Consider the following 18,576-nt stretch of genomic DNA (forward strand, 5'->3'; position numbering starts at 1 on the left):
TTTATATTTTCCTTTGGATTATTTTTGTTTTTCATCTATCTTTTATTCACCCCACCCTCACCTCCATTGGCTCTCCTAACATTCCAGTTTCTTGTCTCCTGTCCTAAGGTCTGAGGAGGTATCTAGTACCTGAAACAAAGATCTTAGAAAATTTCCTGCCTCTTTACTATTGAAGAATAGATTTTTTAAATAGATTTTCCTAAGTCATTTATTACTTAAGACAGAGGCTCTTAATACCAAGTCTGAAGTTTATATTGGCAAAAACATTTTTAAAAAATAGAATGGCATAGTCTATACAGGGATTTGAATCATTAAATTATATAACAACTTGATTTCAAAGTTAAATCCCAAGCCATCACCAAAAAAGTATGTTGTGCCAAGTATCTAGAAGCCTGGAGCAAACCTACAGCTAAGCTGAGGCTGGGGCTATATTTTAGGGTTGGCAGACTTAAGGCAAAAGAGCAAGGCATGCTTCACCTGAGTATTTGTCTAGAGCACACTGAGCATATTAATTCCCAACAACAACAACAACAAATTCCCTCTTTCACTATCCCCATTCAAATTCAGGTAAAAGAACTTGAGGAAATTTTGTCCCCAAATGTTGAGGGATTTGCCTTTCTTTTATCATGTTTTTAGTCAACTAAGAAAGAAGAATCTAAAAGGAAAACATCACTTAGCCTTATGTCTTCTTTATGAACCCTTTCACTGGGTTAAGGAGTGGGAAAGGAAAGCTCTATTTCTGTCTGGAGAGCTGCTCCTATAGAGAGACTGCTCAGAACAATGTGCTGCCCATCTGGATGCAGAGTTCCTCTCCTCTCATCTTCAGTGCTCTCTGGCTTCACCCACATCCCTCACACTCCCTCATTCCTCAAGTTATTGAATCTGAAGATGAGTGAATTACACGGAAGGAGGCAAAGGAGAAAGTTGAGTGGGGGTCCTACAGATTACAAGTTTCATTTTCCTTCTCCATCATTACTACCAGTTCATGACTTAAAATTGATCTTGTTCTTGCTTGCAATGTTTGGTAAATTGAACCTCTGATTCCCATCTGCAGATTGGGTGGGGAGGGGGGAAGAGAGGTAGACATTCTCCCTAAAAATTATATTGCTTCCAACATTGCAGTATTTGCTAATTTCAGTACCAGTTTCCCATGAAGCAGTAAGGAGGGGAGTGAAGCCTTGGAGTCTGATGAGATCACTGACCACTGGATTTTAGTGGTCAGAAGATATAGGTTCTTTCAGAAGTGGGCCACCAGGTTGTAGTCAACAGGTGGCAGGTCCTAAACTTGCACGCTTTCAGAGAGTTCCTCACGCAGTAGTGCTGTCTAGAGGGAATGTGAGGCTATTTGGTGACAAAGGACAGTGCTTATAGAGAAAACAAAACAGCAGTCTGAAAGTCAAGGGTCATGGGACTTGAGTTCTATCTCTACTACTAACTAGTTACAAAGTCACTGAGCCTCATCTGCAAAGTGGAGAAAATAACACATTGCCCTGTTTTCTTCCCAGGGTTTGTAATGAATATCAAATAAAATAATGTGTATGAAAATACTATATAAAGTATACAAAAAACTGAATACATGTAAGACAGCATGACTGAAATGAATAGGCCAAGGTCTAAGTAACTGCTAAAGTGCCTTCCAATAGCACAATTCTATGCTATTGACAGGCTCAATGATCTGAAGCCTGATAAATTTATTTGTAGAAAATCTGGCTTTGTCAGAAACATTGACAACACATTTATAGCCAACTTGTTGTGCTTGGGAAGTTAAAACTATCTAGGGCATACAGTATTGAAAAATTGGCTTTTTTCCATTAGTTTTTCATGCGGAAGGAAATGCCTAGCTTCTGCATGAATGATAGTGAGATGTCAGGGGAGACTGTATTATATCATAAGGGGAAATTAGAAGGTGGGAAATTTGGGTAGAACCTCAGAGAACTCTGGCCAGGATAAGGCAAGAGTGAAGCACATGGGTGTATTTATCCCAGAGAAAAAAATGTGACGGGAAGAACACAAACGCTGTAATAAAATATTGAAAAGGCCATTACAGAGGAGATGACTAGAAACTCTGTTGCAGAAGGCAGATCACTGGGCACAAAATGAAGTGACGTCTTCATCATTTGTTGACTAAATGATCTCTAAGTTTTCTTATATAAAATTCTGAGGCTCTAAATTTACAGAGAGAGGTGGTGGCTCAGGGAATACTTTCCATAAATAAGAGTTTTCCTTCTATGGGCAGAGACCCCAATCCCTGGAGATATTTTGACAGTCAGAAAGAGGCTGGATTGCCACTTGGGAAGGATGTGGAGGACATGCCTGTATTCTGAGTGAAATCAAACTGCGTGATAGCAGAGGCCCCTCCAATTCTAAGATATTTTGATTCTTTAGTAGGATGTGTTATAAAAAGTGACAATTAAGGGGGTCTGTGTGTCCTTCGTTGTCAGCAGTATATCTTATCTAAGTACTGATTGTTGTCATTCTCTTCCTCTCCCTTGCTTGGAAATTGCTAAGAAGCAGCTCTTCTAGTACCTTTGAATTAATAGCCTTATAATTTTGGTTTTTTGTTTGTTATAAGCATCTGTGAACAGTTGTTTTTATAGTAACTGCAAAACCAAAATCACATACTGGCTTGCACCAAGAAAATCCTATACTCAACCTGGAATGAGGATGTCATTGGATTCTATTTTCCAGATAGCATGTGATAAGCTGATTGACAAAGTCTAGAAATAAATTAAGATCATCTTGACATTTAAGAATCTGACAGACAGATGGTACCAGCACAATATCAAGCTCTTAACTAGGTCATAAGGCTATAACAAATTCTGATGTTTTCTGACCTTCTGGGCTGACTCTAGGACAGAACTGCTAGATTTTTGGAAACAGTTTCATCATCAACTAACTATAAATTCTCCACGTAGAAGGATAAGAGTGGCAACAGTAAATTCACTGAACACCCTATTCACTGACATTGAAGTTTATTCCAACACATTTATGAGAAGGCTAAACATGTAAATTTAATGCACGATAACTAAAATAATGATTGTCCATTAAGCAAGAAGTGGAAGACAGAAGAAAGGCCAAAAGAAACAATGAGCATAATAGGATGCTTTCAGTTTCAAATTCCAGAAAATCCATCTCAAAATGGCCTAAGCAAAGGAAATTTATTAGCTTACAGAACTTAAAAGTTCAGGCTTGGCTGGCCCCAAACAGGCAAACCAAGACAATATTCCCAACTCCCCACAGCCCCCTTGATCTGTCTCTCAGCTTGGCTTCATCCTCAGGAGATTCCCTTCACCTGGTGGCCTCCAGAAGCTCCAGGCTTATGTTCTCCCAACTCCAAGTCAAATACAGACAACACCTTTTTCCAGCAATTTCAACACAAAGCCCTGAATTGAGTTGCATTGTCTTGGCTTGGGCCATTTGCACTTCCTTTCACTAATGGTAGAGGCCTAGAGATAGGTAAATAAGGTCACCTAAATTACACAGATGGAAAGTGAGAAAACTAGGGAAGAAGGAGGAATGAATGTCAGGTGGGCAAACATGACAGATATTCACTTGCCTAGAATAGGTTCAAGAAATGTGGTGGCATCACGGGTGAATGTGAAACAGCCATAGCCCATGGGCCCAGGCATCTGGGGGACCAGAGTTTGCTGTTTTATGAACAGAAGCTTCAGGTCCACCGTGGATGAGAATGCAGTAGCACTAAGAACATCAAGCTGTTTGGGGTGTCTGAAAGGTGGTGTGTAATTCAAGAACAGGTGTCAGGCACACTTGGCACAAGAAGATTCCATGGTCTCAGAGTGGTCTTATCAGGTACAACTGCACACACATTGGAACTTCGTCTCTAGTAATATCATCATAGGAAAAAAATAACTGTGAGAGTATGTGGACGTGCATCGGTGTTCAGATGCAAGTGTCAGTGACCTTGATGCTGTATTATTGATAAAGAAGCCCTCAGGAGAAGAGCAAATACAATAGCCAAGCAGTGGCCATGGAGACACATCCTTTATGTAGCATTGGGTGGGACAGGGCAGGGACAGCCAGTATTAAAACCTGGGGTAGACTCCTCGCTGGGTGGAGGGTCAGGTATGGAGTGGTAGAAGTGGAATTACTCCTTGGGAAAGGAGGAGAGATAGCAGAATACTACTTCTGCTCCAATTTGGAGGTAGGTGGATAGATCTGGACAAAGTAAAGCTTTTTAGCAAGTTGAAAAATTGGTTCTTCAGTCAAGGAAGGGAAAAGCTATAGTGGGAGAAACAAGGGAAAAATTAGGGTTCTCTGGAGGCCTGAAATGAGCCATTGAGTTTTAGGAGCCATTTATTTAATTTTAAGCACATGGAGCAAACACCGGCACATGTGTCCCTTGGGGCAGCCCCTTTTGCCCATTATAACCAAGCTTTTGTCACAATAAGTTGTAGATATGCTTTTAAACTATTAATAGTATTTGTACTTTTTAATGCTAAAGAAAATGTTAAAGCCCATCAGTGGCTTAAAAGGCAAATAATGTTCCCATCTTCCAACCTCCTTTTCCATGAAGTCCACGGGAAAAGGAAGGGAGGAAAAGAGGAAAGAAGGGAAAGGGGGTGGGGGGATAGTGAGCCCATATATTAGTTTGCGAGGGCTGCCATAACAAAGTACCACAAACTGAGTGGGTTACACAGTGAAATTTATTGTCTCACAGTTCTGGAGGTTGGAAGTCAGAGACTGAGGTGTCAGCATTGTTGGTTCCTTCTGAGGGCTATGAGGGAGACTCTGTTTCATGCCTTTCCCCCAGCTTCTTGTGGTTTGATGGCAATATTTGGCATTCCTTGGCTTATAGAAGCATCACACCAATCTGTGCCTTCATCTTCACATGGTGTTCTCCCTGTGTGGGTGTCTGTGTCCAAATTTCCCGTTTTTATAAGGACATCAGTCATATTGAATTAGGGCCCACTTAATGACCTCATCTTAACTAATTACATCTGCAACAACCCTGTTTCCAAATAAGGTCATATTCTGAGGCCCTGGAAGTTAGGACTTTAATATATGAATTTGGTAGAGAAACAATTCAACCCATCTCAGTCCATAATCCTTCTTAATAGTCCAGAGCCCATAAGCGACTGTACCTTTTGCTCCAGTGTTAGAATTCTAGAACTAAATAAATGCTTAATACTATGGGGTCGGAGGGGAAGGGGTAGGCTTCAGAATTCCCTCTTTCTCATTATTGAAATCACCATGATGACCAAAGGATAAAAGACCAGATTCTTCCAGCTTGAAATATTTATATAATCTTTGGAAGCAATAAATTGGAAAAAAATCAAAATTCCTTCTGTATAAAGGAACTGATTCTTTGGCTTTCCAATGGGAGAGAGAACTCTTTGTCACTTTACTCTCAATAGGGACAGGAGAAACAACATGTCTCTCCATTCCCTTTCTCAGAGGGAGGGGCACTGAAAGGGGGTTGGTTGATTCCTAATTTGACTTTTAAGAGCAACTTCTCCTATTGCTCATACAAACTAAGTGATCATGTATTATCGGAAATGTTCACTTGCTCAGTATGAGTGAGGCTTTGTGTTGAACAAAAGGAAGACAGCTCTACATTTAACTACAGACAAGTCCTTTGTGGGACAGACAAGAATAGCATGTATGATTGCAACCCATAAATAATACGACTCATGTCATCTGCATTTTGCCTACTTTTTAGGACAGAGGCAGCTATTCCTGGATAAGTCAGCATTAGTCCTTTACTCCTAACTGCAGGGCCAAGTTTTGCAGGGATTGGTGTTTCCCTATACTACTTCTTTTCCCTATATTTTCAGTCCAGCCAAGCATAAATAAGTGGGCAATTTCTACCCTGATCACTGAAGCTCTAAAGATAGGGCATTGAACCCACTAAATGATGAATACATGCCATATGGAGCTAACGGCAAGTTCTGATGCAAATTATCACCGTATTGCTTTCTGCAGTGCAGATAAAAAAGTCCCTTGTGTCATCCGTTTGTACTGGGCTGTGCGTATCTGAAAATAGTTAAAATCACTAAGAGAAGTGGAACATTTTATTTTATCTAACTGGGTATTGCTTGCATTAATGATTAGTGAATGTTTCAAAAACATTATTTGATGTTGTACACCATTTATTTCATTTGTAATCCCATATTTTAAACACATTTGAATCCTTTTGGCTAGCTGTATTAATAGTGCAGCAAGCATATATAAGAATTGGAGTCACAACACTCTGGTTTGGGTTCCTGCAATGATTTTAATATTTGTCAAGCACTTACTATGTGCTGGCAGCTGTTCTAGAGACTTTGCGTAAATTATGTCATTTACTCCTCACGACAACTCTAGAATACAGGTTCTATTATCCCCACTTTACATGTGAAGAGACCGTTCAACTAGAAGAGCTGGACCCAAAGTCCACGCTCTTTCCACCACTCCATGTGACCTCCCACATTCTGTTTTGACCTGAAGCAAACACAAATCCTCTCTGGGGCTCTTTTTCTTTATTCTTAATCAGGGGAATTGACTTAAACTGTCCCTAAGATCTCTTCCAGTTCTAAACACTGTCTTTCTCTGATCACTCACTACACCTTTACTTTATAAATACACATTTTATTTAAATGTTGCCTTTCTTCTTCAAACCCAGAGAAAATCCTCCTATTGATGGAAGGAGGTGGAATAATCTTCCTTGTTTCAAGGATTGGAAGTAAAAAAGTTCAGAAACTGCTTAGCCTTGAGCTCATTCCCGTTCACCTAGGTGCAGTCTCCAAGTAGCGTTAAAAGGATGTAGGAAATCCCAGTTGTACTAGGTCCTAAGGTTCTCAGATAATCTATGGGTGGGCTGCAACATGTGGATTCACCTCTGTGTAGAAGTACACAGAGGAATTCCAAGCATCCATTTATTATTTGCCTAATTTTCTAGGTATTCCTACCTAGGTTCAATAAAAATGCACTTGTGACATGGCTTATTACTTTCTCAGTGAACTCTTCCAATGTTTCTTTTTTTGTGGATTGACCTGCCAATCTAAATATAAAAGACCAGCCATGTTCTGTGAAATGATCTGTAAGGATCCCAATACAAAGAAAAAAAGACATTACTTTCAAGGTACCACTAAATGCTCCAGAATCTGTGCAGACCAGCTATGGAAGGACCAAACAAAGAAACAAGAATTGGTGTATTTTTATAAAGTATGAGGTTGAGTAGATTCAAGGAAGGAGAGCAAGAGTAAGTCAGTCCCAAAGTAGTTACTGCTGAAGTTTTCAAATGAAGCAAGCTGATAGATGGCTTCTTTACCACAGTAAATAAGTACACAGAATATTAGCTGTGCCTACTTTTGAAAGAATAGAAGGACTTCATAGAAAAGTAGATTCTGGAAAAGATTCCTCAGGTTTCTTTCTCATTGAAACTTGACTTTTACAAAAGCAGTGAAGTGATATATCCAGTAGTAGATTTTTAAAAAGAAATGATCTCTTTCAGGCTCTAATTTTTAGTTTGAGAGAGAATTGCTGAAGAAAGTAATTTAATATTGGGTGTATCAATTGGCTATTTTAGGTAGCACAATTAATATTAATATAGCTTCATTACACTTTGTTAATTTAATCAACAATGTTATTAATGTATGCTCCCCTGAGAAGGGACAGGAAGGAAGGAAATCAGCATTTATCGAGTATCTTCTATGTATCAGGCAGTTATTTTATTTTCTTCATCACTTGACCTTTCCTCCTACCCAGGCTATTCACAGAGAAAGCATAAGAAACCAAACACTTCCAAAATGGACACAATGGGACCATTTTTTGGTTTTGTTTTCTCCATAAAATGGAAATTACACATTAATCCCTCATGTTTTGTAAAGGAGTGACACAGCACTGGATGCAAGTTTTGGAATGACTATCTGGCTTTGCTTCATGAAGGGGGGCCTGGCATGAGTATAGAAAAGGCCATTTTAATGAACCTCCAAATAAGGATGTGTGCATCCCATCACTCACTCAGGAGTCCCAGAATTGCATGTGTATGTTTGAATCACTTGAGGCTTGTTATTTTTTTTATAGTCACTAAGCCAGTAAAAATATTTAAAAATTTAAAAAGAACTTTCAAAGTCTGTGGTCATGTTTATTAAAAGGATTATTATTATTATTATTTTTTGAGACAGAGTCTCACTCTGTTGCCTGGGCTAGAGTGCCGTGGCGTCAGCCTAGCTCACAACAATCTCATACTCCTGGGCTCAAGCGATCCTCCTGCCTCAGCCTGCCGAGTGGCTGGGTCTACAGGCACGCGCCACCATGCCCGGCTGATTTTTTCCATATATTTTTAGTTGGCCAATTAATTTGTTTCTATTTATAGTAGAGACAGGGTCTCACTCTTGCTCAGGCTGGTTTTGAACTCCTGACCTTGAGTGATCCACTCGCCTCAGCCTCCCAGAGTGCTAGGATTACAGGCATGAGCCACCACGCCTGGCCTAAAAGGATTCTTAAATGCAATAAAACCTAAGACAGTCTTAGGAGTTGAAACACAGAAGTTTCAATGCCTTGTCAGTGAGCTGTGGACATAAGAAGTATCAGTATGTACCTCAATAGAGAAAAAATCAAGTGGATAGAATTGAAAAACAAAAGGAGGCTAGTTCAGAATCTATTTTGATATATCTTCACATAAAATAAAATTTCTACTATTATTAAGATAATTTTTAAAAATTGTATCGATTTTCATTAGCAAGAGCCTAAACCTCTGGCTATATTATGATTACATTATTATCAAATCTTGACTTTTTCCTAATGAAACCTCTTGATTGTATATTTATCTGCCCTTGTGTTTAACATGAAGTTTCAGTCCTTAATGGATGAATGATAAAGTATACGCAGAAAACACATAGTTAGTACTAAAAAGGAAGTAATGGTTGTAACTTTAGGAAGTTGAAAAGAGTTATCAGGATTCTCTCTAGTCTTTCATATTTCCTCACATGGCAGAATCTGCATGAATATTTTTAAAGCTTCTTGACATATAACAGAATTGTGATGTCTGCTTTTTAATCACATTTGGTATTGTCTATAATAGTTGAAGTTTCAGGGATACCTGCCCAGGAGTAGATGGACTGTGACATCTTTCAGTAATCTAGGAAATTGTGAAAACTGTGGTTAAAACAGTCACCTGCAGCATGGCACTTAGTGGATGGAACCCATGGGTCTCTCCTTTGGAGTAGCAGAAAAAGCCAGCTTGGAATGATGGAGTGTATGTGCTTTTAAAAATAGGTGTTTTGAATTAAATAATTCAAAATAATTATTATATAAGATTGAATAACATTGTTAATGAATACTGACCAGTTATAAAGCCACATAAAGCTCTAATAACCAAGAATGCATGATTTTTTAAACTTTTTTTACCTATCAGGGGTTGTTCTTATGCACCTCAAAAAATGCTTAACTAACTATTCAGATTGAATCAAAGTTAGAAAACTGGGATAGAGTGAAAAAGAAATCAGAATGCCACTAGAAACCTATTTCAAAGGAAAGATCCTGCCCTCTTCCCGAAAACTAATAAAATTTGAAACCTGCAATATTTAGATTCTTAGTACTGATCTCGGCTGATATGAAAATGCCAGAGAGAGGAGGCAGGTGCACTGATGGCAGATACATTTGTACAGTTCTAGGTTTTTGCCATTGTTGGCAAAATTTTGGAATATAAAGAGCTCTTGCATGCTCTCAGGTTAATTTAGAAAGCTGTTCCATTTAGAAAGAAGGCTTTAACTTTTTTGAAAGAGTATACTCCTTCTCCAAGTCAATCTAAAGTACACTTTTCTCTTTACTCTTCATAATCCAGTATATTAGTTAGATTTAAGTACCTTTATATGTGACAAGGGAACAAAACAAAATAACTATGGCTAATATGATTATGTCTGTCTCATATAAAAGAAGTCTGGGCACAGGCAGTTCAGGGCAAGTGTAGTGGCTCTACAAATTTGTGAGGAACCCAGGCTCCTTGCAGCTTGCAACTTTGCCACCCCTTATCCTCATGGTCCAAGATAGCTGCTAGAGCTCTAGCCCACCCAAATCCCATCAACAAAATGGAGAGACAAGGAAAGGCACACTCCTTCCCTTTGAGGAGAGACTTCCTAGAAGTTATGCACAAGACTTAGCCAAACTTAGGCACATAGCCACATCTAACTATAAAGGTGGCCGGCAGGTCTTTAGCTGAGTGAAAATGGCTCAGCTATAAATTGGGGTTCTTATTGCTTTTGAGGAAAAAACCAAAAATAGGTATTGAGAGGCAATTAATAATTTTTGCCTCTGAACTCCTCCAGACCTCCTAGACTCTTCCTTCAACTGAAAATCCTCTAATCTACTGCCTTAATTTTACAGATGAAAGAACAGAATGTTGTTAAACCTAAGTGGTTTGTCCCAGGCTGCATGTTGGAGTCCAGGAAAAACTAGAACCCACATCTCCAAACTGTAAGTATAAGGAATGTTCACATTTTAAGTTTCTGTGTTAGAATATTATATTTTGCTGAGCTCTCCAGCACATTCAGTTGTCTTGTGACTCTTGGTTAAATGTGGCTGCAGAGTAGTAAGACTGGTGAGTGCCTTTCATTGGTGGTCTGTTTCTATATTCTTTTATTTTTCTTAATAGCAGCTTTATTGAGATATAAATCAAATACCATAAATGTCATCCATTTAAAGTACACAATTAAGTGGTTTTTAGTATATTCACAGAGTTGTGCAACAATCAGTATTTAATTTTAGAGCATTTTTATCACTTCAAAAAGAAACCCCATAACCATTAACAGTCATTCCACCATTTCCCTCTTCCCCAGCAACCACTTTCTGTCTCTATGGATTTGTCTATTATGGACATTTCATATAAAGGGAATCATACAGTAGATGGTCTTTTGTGACTGGCTTCTTTCACTTAGCAAAATGTTTTCAAACGTTCATTCATGTTGTAGCTTGAATAGGTACTTCATTTAGTACCTTATTCCTTTTTATTGCTGAATAATATTCCATTGTGTCAATATACCATATTTTGTTTACTTATCAGCTGATGGAATTTGGGTTGTTTCCAATTTTGGGGTATTATGAATAGTGCTGCTATGAACACTTATGTACAAGTTTTTGTGTGCTTTCATTTCTTAGGTATTTACTTAGGAGTGAAATTGCTGAATCATATGGGTAACTCTATGTTTATCATTTTGAGGAACTGCCAAAATGTTTTTCCAAAGTGGCTGTTCCTTTTTACAATCCCACCAGCAATGTATGAGGACTCCAATTTTGCTATATCCTCATCAGCACTTGTTATTGTTTGTCTTTGATTTTAAGCCATTTTAGTGAGTTTGAAGTAGTATCTTATTGTTGTTTTGATTTCCATTTCTCTGATGGCAAATGATTTTGAACATCTTTTCATGTGCTCATTGGTCATTTACCTATCTTCTTTGGAGAAATGTCTATTTAAATTCTTTGCCAGTTTCTAAATTGGAATATTTGTCTGTTGTTGAGCTGTAGCAGTTCTTTATATTAATATATTCTAGATACAAGTCCTTTATCTTATATATGGTTTGTAGATATTTTCTCCCATCTGTTGGTTATTTTTTTTTTTACTTTCTTTTTATGGGGTACGTGTGTGTTTTTGTTACATGCATACAATGGATAATGGCCAAATCCAGATAACTGAGAATTCCATCACCTCAACATTTATCACTCCTTTGTGTTGGGAACATTCTAAATCTTCTCTTCTAGCTGTTTTTAAATATGCTATAAATTCTCATTAACTATAGTCATCCTACTTTATTATAAAACACTAGAACTTATTCCTCCTAACTGGATTTTTTTTACCCATTAACCAACCTTTCTTCATCCTTCCCTCTCCCCTTTCTTTGCCAGCCTCTGATAACCACCATTCTATTCATTGCCTTCATGAGATCTTTTTAGCTTCCACATATAAGTGAGAACATGTAATATTTGTCTTTCTTTACTTTCTTGATGGTATCTTTGAAGTACAAGATTTTTAAACTTTGACGAAGCCCAATTTGTTGCTGAAACTTTTGTTATACCTAAAAAACCATTGCTAAGTCCAAGATCATGAAGATTTATTCCTGTTTACTTCTAAGAGTTTTATAGTTTTGGCTGTTAACAATTAGGTTGGTGATCCATTTTGGAGTAATTTTTGTATAGGTTGTTTCTGTATTCTTAATCTTCAGAGAACACTAAATCATTGCAAATCATGGGTGTCTCTTTCTTATAAGAGTTCAAACAACCTCAGCATTCATGCTGGAAAAGATTGAACTCTTTGGGTGGAGCTGCCATTAGAGTTATAAACAATATACTCAAACAAAAGAGCAATATGTTCTATTAATGCTTTTTAAATTGACCTGTGATTACGCTACTTTTTAGAGCTGAGTATAAAACAATTGAATTAGGAATTGGTATACTTACATCATCTTGTTGTATACTTACAACAACATCTTCCATGTTCCTGACAGAAACCGTTCCACCTTAGTGTTTAGTATGGGAATTGTGACTATAAGATTTCAATTTTTGGTCAATCAAAATTAAAGGTAGACAAAAATCATCAAAAATAACCCCAATTGGGGAAAAACATCCTTAAGACAGCAAAAACTAGATTATCATAGTGAAAACAACTGTGAAGAAACTCTTAATGCTTCTTTTAACTTCACACACATATATCCTTGTATTAAGGGCAGACATTTTAAGAATCACAGAATTGGAGGTGGAAGGAGTTTTAAGAACTTATTTATTTCAACCCCTCACCTCCATGTAGCCAACTGTTATTTTCCAATTTCCCATTTTACAGATGAAGCAAATGAAGCAACTCTTTTTCTGCTTCATCTCATGGCTTCCTGTTTGGCCTTCTTTCTCAGGTGGACTTGCTCCAGTGGAGGTCCCTGGCAACAGAATACTCATCTTTTTCCCCCCTTTTAAAAAATTTTAATAGATTTAGGGGGTATAAGTTGAATTCCATTACATGTATATATTGTATAGTGAGAAAATACCCACCTTAATAGCTATCAATCCCAGAGGAAAGAGCTTCTCTTTCCTAATAATTCTACCAATATTCCCCAAATTGTCTATTTGGCTTGATTTGGAATATTTATATATGTCATATATGTAGGTATGCATGTATATGTCACACATATATGTCACATTTGTGTGTATATATGTGTCAATATATATCTCATGGGACCTTTTCCCTCTATCTGAAGAAGTCATGTACATTCCTAGACTGACCTAATTAGCGAGTGGTAGAGCTGCAACAATAAGCCAGTTCACTCAACTTCAGTCTCATCTATGTTCTGTGTGTTTCACCATAACTGGCTTGAGTCTCATCAGAACTATAAGACAATAGTGAATTTCTTATATTTTCTTTAATTTTGTTTTAGACTGTTCCTTGAATAATTTATAAGATATTATATTTGTTATAGTTTACATTTTTATGATCTATACATTTTTCTCTGAACCAACTCTAAATTTCTTGAGGTCTTCAACCATGGCTTATACATTTTTTAAAATTCAGTACTTTTTTGCACATAGTAGGCACTTGATAAATATTTGCTTATTTGAGCCACCTGATCTGACACTGAAGCAGAGAATGGAATATTCCACACAGAATATGAAAATAAGAAGGCAGCCAAACATGAGCTAGCATTAGAGGATGGGAAAATGACCAGCAGAGCCATGAAATTCTTGGTCCTAAAGCAATTTAAACACAAAATGTACCAATGAAAATGTGTCCTTCTTTTTATGCTATAAAATACAGAAGACATTCGTAGAGAAAGCCATTTTGTGAAGGAATATTCTTCATTCTATCCCCAAACTGGAATATGTAACTGGGCAGGATGGATCCAGAATCAGAACATTTTAGATATCCAGGAATGAGTTTATTTAGGGGAGAGTTTCCATTTTTTATTAATTAGATATGCTTTATAACCAGAAACTATAGACAGAAAGCTTTTAGATAGTGAGAGAACATTTTGAAGAGCATATAATGATGACTTATGCAGTATCCTCAATCTAAAACTATAATTATACAACTTTAATCATTTTTTATTGTAAAAAAAACAAAATAAAAACAAAGGAGAATTTTAAAAAGACAATAGTATCACTTTTAATTTTTACATTAATGAAGTTATTTGTGTATTCTTTTAAAGTTTTTATTCTTTTATATTTGTTTTTACATTTTTTAAATCATAGAACACATACAAGGTAAAAAAAACAACTTTTAATTATTTTACCTCTAAGGATATCTAGGAAGAGGGCTCAAATATTTCTGAGTAAAGGGCAGTAAAAATAAGCTTTTGGTTTTTTATTTTTTGATAATTATTTTAAGGAGTCAAATGGGAAATGAAATAGGATGAGTGTGTGTTTCTTAAAATCCTGTCACATTCTTTTTTTTTTTTTTTGAGACAGAGTCTCACTCTGTTGCCTGGGCTATAATGCCATGCTGTCAGCCTAGCTCACAGCAACCTCAAACTCCTGGGCTCAAGCAGTCCTTCTGCCTCAGCCTCCCAAGTAGCTGGGACTACAGGCATGTGTCCCAGGGACTACAGGACCCAGCTAATTTTTTCTATATATTTTTAGTGGGGCAATTAATTTATTTCTATTTTTAGTAGAGATGGGGTCTCGCTCTTGCTCAGGCTGGTTTTGAACTCCTGACCTTGAGCCATCTGCGGGTCTTGGCCTCCCAGAGTGCTAGGATTACAGGAGTGAGCCACCACGTCTAGCCTCCTGTCACATTCTTAATAACTATTACACTCTTAAAACTTGCATGTGAGCTCTAGGGAATGCATTGATCAGATTGTTTTGGCTAACATTGAACAGTATGCAGATCATCTTTCTCAGACAATGTAATTTTCAATTTTGGCATGTGTCAATTTTGCATTTTTGTAGTTAACAATAGTGCTGCCTTATAGATATAATATTTTTAAAAAGGATCAATGTCTCTAAAGTGTTCAATGAAGCATTAAAATAATGATAAAATAGTAATGTAAATATTACAATTCAAATAAAAAAACATAAATTATAAACAGGACTCCATTGGAAATATAGATTATAAATCTGTGTGTGCTGTGAGAAGCCTATATGAGACCTTGCACAATTAGCCACAAAAAAAGAAAGAACTGGAAGTACAGTAATACATGTCTGAAAATTGGATTTTATTGAGTGGGTGATCTACTAATGTTAGTCCCCAATACACTGGCTTTTATTAATACAACACTTTTCTAAGTTTGATTTTGCATCATTGTTAAACAAAGCTCATTTACATCTCATCAACTGAGATTTTCTAAAGCAAATGCTAAACGATGGTTTCTAATTGATAAGGAACATGAGCTCCTGGAGGGCAGGGGATTTTGTCTTTTGCTGTGCTGCATTCCCAATACCTAGCATGATACCACAAGCTTAGTAATTATTCACTAAATATTTGTTAATAAATGAATGGATTTTTCACTAAATATCAAAGAAAATTAAAATGACAAAGCTATCATTCAAAGTTAAACTGCTTGTAGCAAAACTAGGTATAAGTTAGTTTATTGCCTTAAAACTTGCAGATTAGCTGAAAATAAGTGAGATATTATTAGGAGAAATTAATAAGAGAAAGTAGAGGGAACAATTGGCAACATTGTTTGATCAAATAACATTCTTAGGTTCTGCACATATCCATAGTATACGAAGTTGAATACCAATTACTATCATGCATGCAGCACAGCAATTCTATGTTATAACAAGACATATATGAGAGAAGTATACTCAGCAAATTAGTCTACCACTGGCAACTGACTGCAGGATTTGGGTAATTATTATTTTGTAAGCTGTGATGTAGGCTGACAAGATACACTGTGAACAAACTGATAGGTACAAAGTAGCTATGTGAGTATCTATAATAGGAAGGGTATTGCAACAAGAATAAAAATTAAGCAGTCATTATACCTTTTGATCTTGCTTTCATTGTTGAAAGGAAGAGTGAATATTTCAAATATGATTGTTATGACCTCTAAATCTACATCTCTTTAGCATGTGTTATGTAAAGAAAGAGGCACAAGTATAATATATGCTCCTTTTCTACACTAAAGTATGTTGGTTATCAGGGGGAAAGTACTCACATGTTTTTGAAATGAGAAATAGGACACTGATAATACTAGACAATCATTTTAAGGGGCTTTCTCAAGGCATAGCTCACTACTATATTCAGTATCTAAAACAGACTAAATTTATCATTTCAGGAATAAAATATCATGATTTTTTAGAGTTATCAGGATTTCTTTAGAAGATTGAACTATGGCACAAAAACTGACTCTTGCTCAACACTTGAATTTCTTTGCTTGGAGAAAGAGATCAATGATACATTACAGGGAATATTTAAAAATAGCATCTAAAAATTGTGACAGAATATGAAGAAATATCCAGCAGCTCTCACAAAGTCCTGTTTGCTTTGCAGGCTGTGTTCTGCTCATTGTAAGCCCAGTCACTAATTGGGTGACTTGCTGTGAAAAGAAAGACCTGGAACAATATTGCAACTCTTTCTGGCTCCCATGTTGTTGCCCTTGCTCTGGAATTTTATCCCCTCTTGCCCTGCCCAGAAGATTGCCCAAACTGTGCATGAGTTAATCCTACCCTCTGAAAGCTGAGTTTATTTTCCAGCTCTACTCATATGGGATCAGCTTCGGCAACATGGTTGCTTTCTCTTGGCTCATGCCCAGTGCCCTGGTAAGTGAGGTTCTGCTGGATTTCAGCTTGCTGCTCTTATTTGCACTGTATGGGATGGAAATGCTTTGACTTAACACCACATGGGAGGTATTCAATGTCCTCCAAGATGTGAATTCCTACTGGTTTTTCTTTGCCTTTCCTGTCTAGCCTTATTATTTCAGAAGATGTTAATTATATTATCTTGTTCATACTAAATATAGTCATCCAGGAATTATTCAGAGGAAAACACTGGCTGGGTGCTATGTCAGGTTACCTGGAATTTATTCCAATTATTGAAAACACAGAAGAAATGAAGCAAAGGTCAGTCTACCCCTTATAATTAGTCAAAGACTTTTAACATTTCATAGGAAATGATCAATAAGCCTTGGTCAAGAATCCCTACTGATTTTATAAGAGATAAATTTATTGAATTTAGCAAAGACTTTTTCAGAAAGGGCTCCTAATTCCAATGCAAACCTTTGCTGCAATAATCCCAGTAATGGTTCACTTATTTGCAGTGTGCAAATTGTCTCTGATAGCTGCCTTTACCTTGGCATACACATTTGTGGATTGGGACTTGACCATCATGAAATTATCGTGAGTAATTTGAAGAGTTAGGCTGAGAGGATGGTACAGACTAGTAATGGTACTCTAGAGTCAGGGCTGACATCTAGATGGTCTACAATGGGACTACTGGGCCAATGGTTTATGGCTGTCATCCATTCTAACTGATTAACGTCTCTGTTGTGTTGTTAATACTGAGTATCCACGTTTTGAATATCATCATTGCCTGTAATATATTCTTAAAGATTTCTAAGGCTTCAAATCATTTGACATGTTGCTCCAGATTAACAAAAGGAATCACTGCTGCTGAATCATCAATAGATGGTATCTGTAGACTTGTTTTTATCTCTACCTGAATTTCAAGGTAGTCAAGGATGCTCCTCTGCCTCTACCAACCACGCCCAGGTTAGCCTTTTCTAGATGCTGCGGATCTGGACAGAACTGGGTTTTTAGTACAAAATTGAAGTCCTAGAATTAGTGCAATCTCAGGTTCCATGTGCAAAGTTTCATTATGATTAACTTCAAAGATTTATTCATGGATAACTGGAACAGAAATGATTTCACAAAAGAATGCTCTGTTTTTAGTTGAAAGATGGCTTTCTCATACAGCTTTTCTAACCTTTCATATCAGCCAAAGAATGTGAATACATAATGATAGAGGGGAAGAAAAGGTCTCCTTTTAAATGAATAAACATAGATTTTAAATTATTTTGTTAGAGCTATCATTTAAGGTTATATAGCAGGTATAAATCTCAATCTAAAAAAATTCAGGTTTGCAAGAAACACAGTTTTGTTTTTCCGTTACTCAACCCAATTTCTGTTTAAAGCTCTGATTTCACAAGGGGTGGCAAACACTTAATTGTAGTCAATTTGGCAGGAACTTCATCTCAATTGAGGGGGCTTACATAATATTGGGGTATCAGTGGAATGGGATAAGGTATTTGATCCTTGCTCCTGTTTTACCATGCTGGCTCCTCTGAGATCTCTAATATGCATCTCTCCTCAATGTCAACCAGCCTCACAGATTGCTACTGGGTTGATTTGGGTCTATCAGCAAGTCCCCTTTAGGTCTGGTGGCTCTCTGTTCCCTCTGCACCCTTTTGGGTATCTGGAAATTGCGTTGGGCTTCCAGAACCTCCATGGTACTATGAAAGTTTGCACTGTCCATTATGGTAGTTACTGGTCACATGTGGCTGTTTAAATTTAAAGTAATTAAAATACAGTTATATTAAAACTCAACTTCCTTAGTTACACTAGCTACATTTCAAGTGTACAACAGCCCCAAGTGGCTACTCTATTGAATAGCCAGATATAGAACATTTTATTCATCACTATACTGTGCCACTCTAGTCT

At 37.0% G+C, this 18,576-nt stretch overlaps 1 protein-coding gene across 7 annotated transcripts in view; it reads left to right on the forward strand.

Moving 5' to 3' along the window:
- The first annotated feature begins 10,326 nt into the window (after window positions 1-10,326).
- The window catches only part of EHBP1 (EH domain binding protein 1), a 351,096-nt gene continuing 342,846 nt past the window's right edge, over window positions 10,327-18,576 (forward strand). For 6 of the 7 annotated variants that reach the window (XM_012764882.2, XM_012764889.2, XM_012764886.2 and 3 more), the window contains exon 1: window positions 10,327-10,416. The gene's annotated coding sequence lies outside the window, so the exon portion shown is untranslated. Of the gene's footprint in view, window positions 10,417-16,411; window positions 16,681-18,576 lie in introns of all 7 variants that reach the window. The other variant, XM_012764883.2, reaches the window with a different exon arrangement.

Source organism: Microcebus murinus, chromosome 3 (assembly GCF_040939455.1).
Source record: "Microcebus murinus isolate Inina chromosome 3, M.murinus_Inina_mat1.0, whole genome shotgun sequence".
In the NCBI taxonomy this organism is placed as follows: domain Eukaryota; kingdom Metazoa; phylum Chordata; class Mammalia; order Primates; family Cheirogaleidae; genus Microcebus; species Microcebus murinus.